The sequence below is a fragment of the Peromyscus eremicus genome, chromosome 2 (genome assembly GCF_949786415.1).
Source record: "Peromyscus eremicus chromosome 2, PerEre_H2_v1, whole genome shotgun sequence".
In the NCBI taxonomy this organism is placed as follows: Eukaryota; Metazoa; Chordata; class Mammalia; order Rodentia; family Cricetidae; genus Peromyscus; species Peromyscus eremicus.
This window is the reverse complement of record NC_081417.1, coordinates 149,786,295-149,795,725: the sequence shown is the minus strand read 5'-3', so window position 1 is coordinate 149,795,725 and position 9,431 is coordinate 149,786,295.

The following is a 9,431-nucleotide window of genomic DNA, read 5'->3' as shown; positions in this document are numbered from 1 at the left end:
AATGATGGCAAATCATTTCAACAATGATTCCCTACTAATTAAAAACAAACAATAACAACAAATCCCCCACAAACATCAGACCATGGAGAGGCTTTCCTCCTGTCCACTAGATGGCACTGTGTCTCTAACTGCAGCAGGCCCGGCCCAGAGCAGTGCAGGCAGCATTCCCGAGAAGCAGGCGGTACCAGGCTGCTGCTCTCCCAGGACCGGGTCAAGGTGGTGCCACTAGGCTCTGCAGGCAGAATCAGGACAGAACAGGAAATGGTCAAGAACTTGAATCTCACAAAGCTATTTGGTTTTTAAAGGGTGTGTCTTAGTTAAGGCCCTGAGCCAAACCCCACAACCTTACCAACATGTGGACACAGGGTCACCAGAAGCAGAGCACAGAGAATTCTGGTCCAGACTGAGCTGGCTCTTCACTCCCCATAACTTTACTTCCCAAGAGACCAGTGGAGTCTCTGCTACATGTCCTCAACGGGCTGGCAGGCAGTCCAGGTCACCTGTGACCGTCTCTTCTCTTCATCTCTGCCCAAGTCTATGTCATGACAAAACTGGAATTGCCTTCCTCTTAGCTATAACCTCAGTGCGTGTGCGTGCGCGGGTGCGCACGTGCGTGTGTGCGTGTGTGTGCGTTTGTGTGTGTGTGTGCGCATGCATGTGTGTGTGCGTGTGTGTGTGCGTGCGTGTGTGCGTGCGCGTGCGTGTGTGTGTGTGTGTGTGTGTGTGTGTGTGTGTGTGTGTGTGTGCGTGCATGCAGGTCTGTGCATGTGTGTGCAGATGCATGTGGAAACATCCATCTCGTTTTGTGAGAAGAGTCTGTCACCGGCCTGGAACTCCCTGAGCAGGCAGCTCTGGCTGTCTAACAAGCCTCAGGGGTTCACCTCCGCCTCCTCAGCACTTCGATTAAAAACACAGGCTACTTTGCTGGCATTTAAATTCGAGTTCTGGGGATAGATCTCAGGTCCTCACACTTGCTGGCCAAGCACCACTGCCAACCTGAGCCGTCTCCCTAGACCCTCAGTACAATGCAATGTTTAAAAGTGAAGGTCCACAGTGGGCACCAAGAAATGTTCTAGAATCACCGTGTTTTAACATACAGTTGTCAGTGAGTCCTTTGAATAACCGAAACAATTGTTTTAAAATACTGACAGTGGTGTCCGTGGGACGGGTGTTATCTAATAAATATAGCTAAAGTTATGTTAGGCTTTTGTGTATAGATGGGAAAACACTCAAGTGTGAAAACCAAGCAGAGGAGGGCTTGGGTTGCGGCGCTTGTGTGATAAAGGGTGAGCTTGTTTTCTAGAATTCGGAGTTGTTTTGTTCTGATGTTTGAAAAATATCGGTAGCAAATTCTTAGTGACTGAGAGATGCTGGTTTCTGAACAGCTCTCCGTATTTCCCTAAAAATGTTTTTCTCCTACAGATTCCTTTTCCAAAGGCCAAATTCCGTGAAATGTGTGGATGGTTGAACTATTTTAAAAATTCCTCTCTGAACCTCACAATTGATGCTTTTCCCATTGATTTTTAAAATTGGAGTGCTTTTGGCTATTGCCTTGGTTTTAATTGTCAACTTGACACAATCAAGAGTCATCTGGCAAGGGAGTCTCTGTGGAGGATCCTCTGGGGTCAGTTGGTCTATGAGGGATTGCCTTGACTGTGCTCACTGAGATGAGAGGAACTGCCCCCTGTGGGTGTCATCATCCCCTAGGCAGAGGATTCTGAACTGTGTACGAGCAGAGAAATCATTCCGAACACCAGTATGTGTGCATTAGTCCACTGCTCTCTGCTCTTGACCGTGACTGTGATATGACCAGCTGTTTCAAGTTCCGGTTGCCTAACTTCCCCCGCAGTGAGGAACTGTAACCTGGAACTGAGTCAAATAAACCCTTTTCTCTTTAACTTGCTTTTATTAGGGCATTTAATCATAGCAACAGGAAAATAAACCTCAAAGCTGTTGCAGAGTGATTATTTGTTCTTCACTATTTAAATTAGAGAATTAAAATGAAAAAAATTCATAAAAATTAATTTATAATCTTACTACCTTAAAATAACTACTTTGTGTATTTCCATCTCAATGCTTACCTTAGATAAATATTTTTACATAACTATAATGGTAAAGCGTTTGCTATCTTTCAGAGTACTTTGTTGTGGTTGTGGTGGTTAAAGATCTGCTAAAATTGTATCAAAGGCCCTTTAGAATTTACTTCATTAAGAGCTATGGTGTCTGGGCAGTGGTGGCAACACCTGTAACTCAGCACTCAGGAGACAGAGGCAGGAGGATCTCTGTAAGTTCGAGGCCAGCCTGGTCTACAGAGCGAGTTCCAGGACAGGTTTCAAAGCTACACAGAGAAACCCTGTCTCAAAAACCCCCAAACCAAAAACCAAACCAAACCAAACCAAAAAAGAGCTAAGGTGGTACGGAGTTCTGACAGTCCCTAAAATGACCTGCTTCACTCTCAGAAACAGTGAATACCTGCAGGTTCTGACTGGTCCAACTGTACTGGGAGACAGCCACACCCCTGTGATTCTCCGCTAATTGCTCCTTCTGCTCTCCTGTTTAACACTTCCAACTGTCCGTCTCTCACAGCTCCTGTTCGCTGTCTGTGTGGTGGGGGCAGTTTCTCTTTGTCTTCCTGTGCAGGCATTTCGCTGAGCACAGCACCTATGCTGGGCAGTTTAGTGAAGGAGAATCTCCTAAGATTGAATCTTCTGTGTCGGAGACAGTGGGCTGTCACTTGCGCTCTTGGGCCTGGTGGTATAACTCAGTGGTAGAATGCTTGCCTGGCATGTGTGAGGTCCTGGGTTCCATGCCCAGCATGGTAGTGAGGGAGGGAGGAAGGATTCATCTCCTTGAAAGCAGGGAAGAAATTAAAAGGGGATTAAAGGGGGGAGGGGGGGTTGGAGAGATGGCTCAGTGGTTAAGGGCCGCTTGTTGCTTTTGCACCAGACTAGAGGTCAGTCCCCAGCATTCACAGTGAGCAGCTCACAGTCACCTGTAACTCCAGCTCTGGGGTGTCTGATGTCCTCTTCTGCCTCCTTGGTCACCCACATGTACCTGTGAGTGAATGTGCACGCGCACACACACACACACACACACACACACACACACACACACAGAATAAATATTTTTTAAATAAAGTTTCCATATTTAAAGAGGAGATAAATATTTCCCAAGTGCCAAGATGTTGTCTTCCATCTCCTACACAGCAAGAAGAAATGGCTGCCCTCCATAATCACACAGGTCTACGCACACCATCAACCATCCCAACCCTTCTCTGAGCTCAATGACACCCTTCACTGATCCGTGCCACTGGAGGGGTTCCAAGACAGCTCCTGCTCTTGGATCAGCCGGCGGCGACTCCCACTGGCCCACTCCTCAGGCACTGAGCTCTCTCAGAAGCAGGAGAACGGTGCCTCACCTCGCCTCATGACGGCAGAGGGACAGGTGAGTCACTGTGAGGCCCGAAACGGCTTCAGCTATACAAAGTCCACACACCATTTTGCAACACGATAGTTCATTTTCAACTACCCTGCTGAACCAGCCAAGAGCAGCGCTAATGTTTAATTAAAACAAACACAAAATAAACACCGTTGGGTCCTTAGCCTTTGCTCACAGCAGCCTTACAGATACCAGTAATGAGACACGGCAGGCTGGTAATTAACATGGAGACTTTGCTTTCCTGCCATTCCAGGGTAAGAATGGGCATGACTTGCTGCAATACTTTGGTAGGAGGGTAATTACTTGATACTTCTCAGCAAGGTTCTATTGAAGCATTCCATGCAACCCCAGATGCCAGGACAAAAGAGTTCCCTTTTAATAAATCTTTATCACATCATCAACTATTTATACTCTGCCTTGACTCAGAAAGCGTTTGAGGTAGCCAACAAGAAGAAGAATAGAAATAGCTGCTCTTCATGAGTAAGTAGTGTGTGTCAGACACTGCCTGTCGGGTGTGACACTTACATTGCCTATAATTTTACAGAAATTCCTCCAGGAGCAAATCATTATGGAGACAATAGGTACAGAGGTTGAGAACTCAGGCAAAACTATACGGCTTCTTTCCTGGCCCATTATGGGTGAGTTGTGAGATGCCAGCAAATAGCCTTACCTGGTTTGGTTAACCTCAGTTTTAACCTCAACCATCTCTCCAGCTCCTGCACAAAACACTTTACATGAGCCAAATTATTATTGCTATACAAAGCTATGATGAGTTCCAGACATACTTGTTACTCCAGCAAAGCGTACACCGCCCTGACTACCGTAGCTGTTATAATATCATTCTTAATCCTTTCTCTTGATACATGAAGACATGAGGCTCAGGCAGCTACAGGAAGAACGTCCCAACTATCAGTTTAGTAATGCCTGCAACATTAGCCAGGAATATTTTTCTTGAATCCTGGCCATCCCTCAGGTGCTATGAAAAAAAAAAATTCAACTTATGTTGGGTACTGATTAAAATACTGAGATGATACATATTTGTTTTCTCTTCATGGCATAGAAAGCCTTCACCTTTTATAACGTCACTGATGGTAACTTGGGGCATTTGTGCATTTACCTCCTGCCTCTGGCTGGACTGTGGCTTCCTTGGGAAACACACACACACACACACATACACACACACACACACACACACACACACACACACACACACACACACCAGAAAACTGAGATGAAATGGTATTGCAGATTACATCACCAGGAAGGCCATAAACTCTGACAACAAAACCAGAAAGATAAAAGATAGCCTGGTATGACAGAGACCGCAAGGAACTGGGGCTAGGAGCTTCACAGGAGAGGGACTGGGACAGCCTGTTGTGAAAAGTAGAGCTGGGAACACAGACAGTTGGGTCGAAGAACACACACCCAGTTGGGTCCACCTCTCTGGCTTCCATCAGCATTCCCACCCACTGTGCTCTCATGTGTAATGATTTAGGGTCTCTATTCCCTTTCTTGAAGGTCCTCACAGTAAGAACGAAGTAAGCCAAAAGTCTCCTCCAAAATGCCCTCCATCTTAGCAACAGGGCTGGGGAGACGGCTCAGACAGCAGGGCCGAAGCATGATTCGTCTCCATCCTCTCTGTGAGCACTGGGTACCACAGTTCCCCAAATCCTCAAGTCTGTGCTCGGATGAGTGTGGATGCTGCCCTAACATCCTCACGTGGGTCCCACCTCACAGCCTGAAAGCATCCCTGAGGCAAGATGCCGTCTGCACTCTGGGCCCCCTTCCCCCCTTTAATACATAAAATCATTACAGTTCTGCTGCCTACCACACAGGGAAGGTATGAAAATGAGTTCAGGTGCTATAAAATGCTTCAGAAGCCTCCCACAGCATGTTACATAAGTCCAAACATTAATATCCAGCAGCTGCCACTCAAACTTGGGTTTCTAATTTAGTGCTCCTACCTGTATCACCTTCCAAACCGATGAGATTTTTCATCTTTGCTTTTTGCTAAATAACACTTGTGCCTAAATTGAAGTAATTTATGTGTACTGTGGAAAATTAGAAAACACAGAGAAATATAAAGAATAAAATAAAACTCCTAGTCCCACGCCCCAGTGACAACTTTGATAAAATTATCAGCATAATAATTTTCCGTTCACCTTTTACCAGCAATTTTTTTTTTAAATTTACATCAAAACCAGGCTCAGCTCACAATTCTGTCCTACTTTAGCATCACATCACAAACATTTTCCTATGTCATCCATTGAAATATGCTCACAGATATATTTGTATGTGGTGTTTGTGTTGTTGTTTTTGTGTGTGTGTGAGTGTGTGTTCGTGTGCATGCAGCTATGAGTATGTCACTGTGTGAGTGTGTGTGAGTGTGCATGCAGCTATAAGTATGTCACTGTGTGTGTGTGTGTGTGTGTGTGTGTGTGTGAGAGAGAGAGAGAGAGAGAGAGAGAGAGAGAGAGAGAGAGAGAGAGAGAGAGAGAGAGAGAGAGACTATGTAGAGGTCAGAGGACAACCTCTGGTGTCTGTCCTTGCCTTCAGCCATGTTTGAGGCAGAGTCTTATTCATCACTAGGCTGTCTGTGAGCTTCCAGGGAGTCTCCTGTCTCCGACTCCTATATTCCCTGTGTTCTATAGTGAGAACACAGGGAATATTGATGCATGCTATTGTATTCTTCTTTTAGGTGAGTACTCGGGATTCAAACTCAGGTCCGCAAGCTCGCCTGGCAAGAGTTTCACCTCCTGAGCCACCTCCGCCCTAACCTTACAGGCATCCTTTTTCATGGCTGTATGGAACTCCCACTTTATAAAGTGCTCTGGTCCTAACTACATCCTCACTGCTGGACAGTTTTAGCTTGTGTGGGGCGTGTAATTATTTCCTAAGGCTGATTCTCATATGCAACAAGTTCATACTAAAAGCAACAGTCAGCTTGCGAGATGTTCGGGTCTGCATAAAAGGTAAAAAGGATCCAGTCCTTGTATCATTGCAGCTGGTGTGACTAACAGCCTCACTGGGTGAGCTCCCTGGGGAGGTCTGTGAGCAGAGAAGTGGTAGCTTCCAGTGAATAGCACAAGGAGAGACTCTTGAGGCTGCCTGTTCTCAAGCTAGGGTTAAGACACCATTCTTTGCCACCACTTAACCAGAGCGCTGTTTCATCAAGACCAGGCGCTAGTTTACAAAGTGTAATATGCTATTCAAGGAAGGTATCTGTCCACCCACACCTTCCTTGTAATTTAAAAGGCTCTCTAAAAAGCACATATTGCCTACAGACACTAGCTGACAGACACAAAGGGCTTTGAAAGTCTAACCTTTCTATGTCCTCTAGCTGCATGCAAAGCTCTCAGGAGATCTGCCCTCGTCCAAACAGTTGCCAAGGAGACTCTGAGTAGCTATAGAACCTGGGCTCCATTAGTCCAAGGGTCCTCATTGGTTAAACATTTTTGCTTTCTATTTTGACAGACGAATACATATTTTTCAAACACAAAAACAGAAGAACACATAAAACCATCTAACTTCCATTCTTTAGATGCAGCCGGCTACCCATAACTACTTATCACCCAGGATTCTATCTTCCGAAGAGACCGGCCCATCAATAAACACCACAATAGCGATGTTGACAGCCGCAGTAATTAGAGTAGCAGAGCGTTTATTGTGCCAGACACTTCTTGCGTGAAAACAGTGGCTGCATAGATCAATCATATGGTTTCGGATGTTTAATCAGAACCAAAGCACACAAGGCTGCAATGAACCCTTCTAAAACAAATTTAAATTAAATTAAAAAAAAAACTGGTTTGTTAATAATGAACTCTCGCAGCGTGATGACGTAGGTGCCATCTTCTGCTGGGCTTCAAAGACATTTTTATCAACCTTCGTGACTGCCCTGAAGGGAGGCATCATTAGCACCATTTTACAGAAAAGGAAACTGAGGCACATGGTACTAGGAGAGATTGCACGGAGAGCCAGAGTTTAAGCACTGGATCAAGTTTGGGCCTCTTGTCCTTTCTACCACCTTCTTCATGGCCTCAACTAAACTGGTAAGCTAGTAATAATCCTTGGTCCCGAGGTGGGTAATGCTGCCATTTAAGAGAGGGGCTAAAGAAGATGATCGACGTAGCTAACTGGTAAGTACAAGGCAGGAATAAACAGGCACACTTTGAGTTCTGCCGGTTCCCTGGAAGTATGTTGAGGGCCGAGGCACTGTCGTTAATGGTGGCAGAGAAGCCTTGTGACTTTTGTTTCTGAGTCTCTCGTCAACTAGACATTTACATATATATATAATTTTTCTGTCTCCAAGGAAAAGAGGCCAATTTTACCACTCCTCCATAAAAGAGTTTCCTAATCCTCTGCTCGGGGAAACCTCCAGAACCTTCAGATTGAAGCTAAACCCCCAGAACCTTTAGATTGGAGCTATCCTTGAGCCAAAAGCTTGTAAGAGAGTTAAAAACAAACAAAGCATTTGCACTCAGAAAGGTGAGAAGCTAAAAATTCAAAGTAAGGAGAAATCTGCGAAGGGGCCTGAACCGTGACAGGTGGTGACGATGTGGGAGAGACTGTCACATTGCTACTTAGGAGAAATGGCTCTAAAGAAAGTCATTTGATGCTGTGGGCCTGGTGGGTGATACTGAGATAGTGCCATTTAAACCAGAGAGCCACCTCCAGCTTGCAGGGGAGGGAGCCTTCTGCAGCATTTGCATAGTTATCCAATGCTGCGAGCCCTTTCGGGGAGCGTTTGAGGACTGAAGCTGGCATCCTAAGGAAAGTGGACTGGAAATCAGGACCATGGATCCCCGAACCAGCTCTACCAGTCATAAGCTAGGTTGTATCCTCACCTTTGTGCATGAAAAGGAAGGGCCAGAGATGTGCTGAGGTCCCTTCCCAGTCCGCATCCATGCGTTCAGGTCAGCTCGGCAAACGTTTATCTAACATGTACGCTGGGCCAGGCATGATTCTGGCGCTGAGAGCTGAAGAGCTGGGGAGAAGGGCATGGGGACAGATCGCCTGAGCAGTTTCAGGGTGACTAGCACCACTGATGTGGTACAGGTGTTCCCGGGTAGGCATGCAAATGTCCAAGCTAGGAATGGAAGGAGCAGAGGGAGCAGTATTGATGTTGCCCTGACAACTTGCCAACCTAGAGCGATCTAGACACCAGATTTCAGTCCACTCTCTCGAAGCGAAGACGCTGGGGTCCTTCATTCATGGACAGGGCAGGCTGTAGCCTTCGAAGAGACTCCAGGATCCTTCTACTCAGGAGTTGTTCTAAATTCAGTAGTCCAAGTGGGCTTCTCCCAGGGCAGGCCTGTTTCTGTGCCCTTCCTTGGAGTCTTGGGAGTCAGAAGTGGGAGCGGGATTTGGGCCAGGTAGAGATAGGAAGGCTAGGGGAGACAACCTCCCCGGTTTCTTAGTGACATCCAAGGAGGGTTGTTGCTTAAATGTTTGTGGAACTAATATGCTTAATCCTGAAGTAGTTGGGACATTCACAGCAATTTCCTCTCAGATAGTCAGGGACATAAGTCATCAAAGAAACGGTCCCCTCCAGGAGTCTCCTCTTGTTGCTGACAACAGTTTCTTGGTTTCCTGGGTTGGTCCCTGGTTCCACCTCTTCTAAGTCATCATTAAGGGTGGGATTCCTCTGGGCTCTGCTGAGTCCAAGCCTCCTCTCAGACTAGTTTGTGGAGTCTTAGATTTACAGCCCACCTGTTGGTCTCTACGTCTCCAGTTCCTGTGTTGCAGATCTATTCAGCCCTGTGCTCATCCCCACTTGACACTTCAAACGAAGTCAGAGAGCTCTGACTTGTAATGGCTGCTCCAGCCCCTCTTCTCTCCATCCCCTCCACTCCAGAAATCACGCCACTGTAAACTCAGCCACAGCTTTAGGAACAGCTCCCCCCTCCTCCCTCCCCCTCCTCCCTCCTTCCTCCTTCCTCCCTCTTCCCTCCTCCCTCCTAGCATACCATTAGCCACCTATCCTCTCTGTCTTC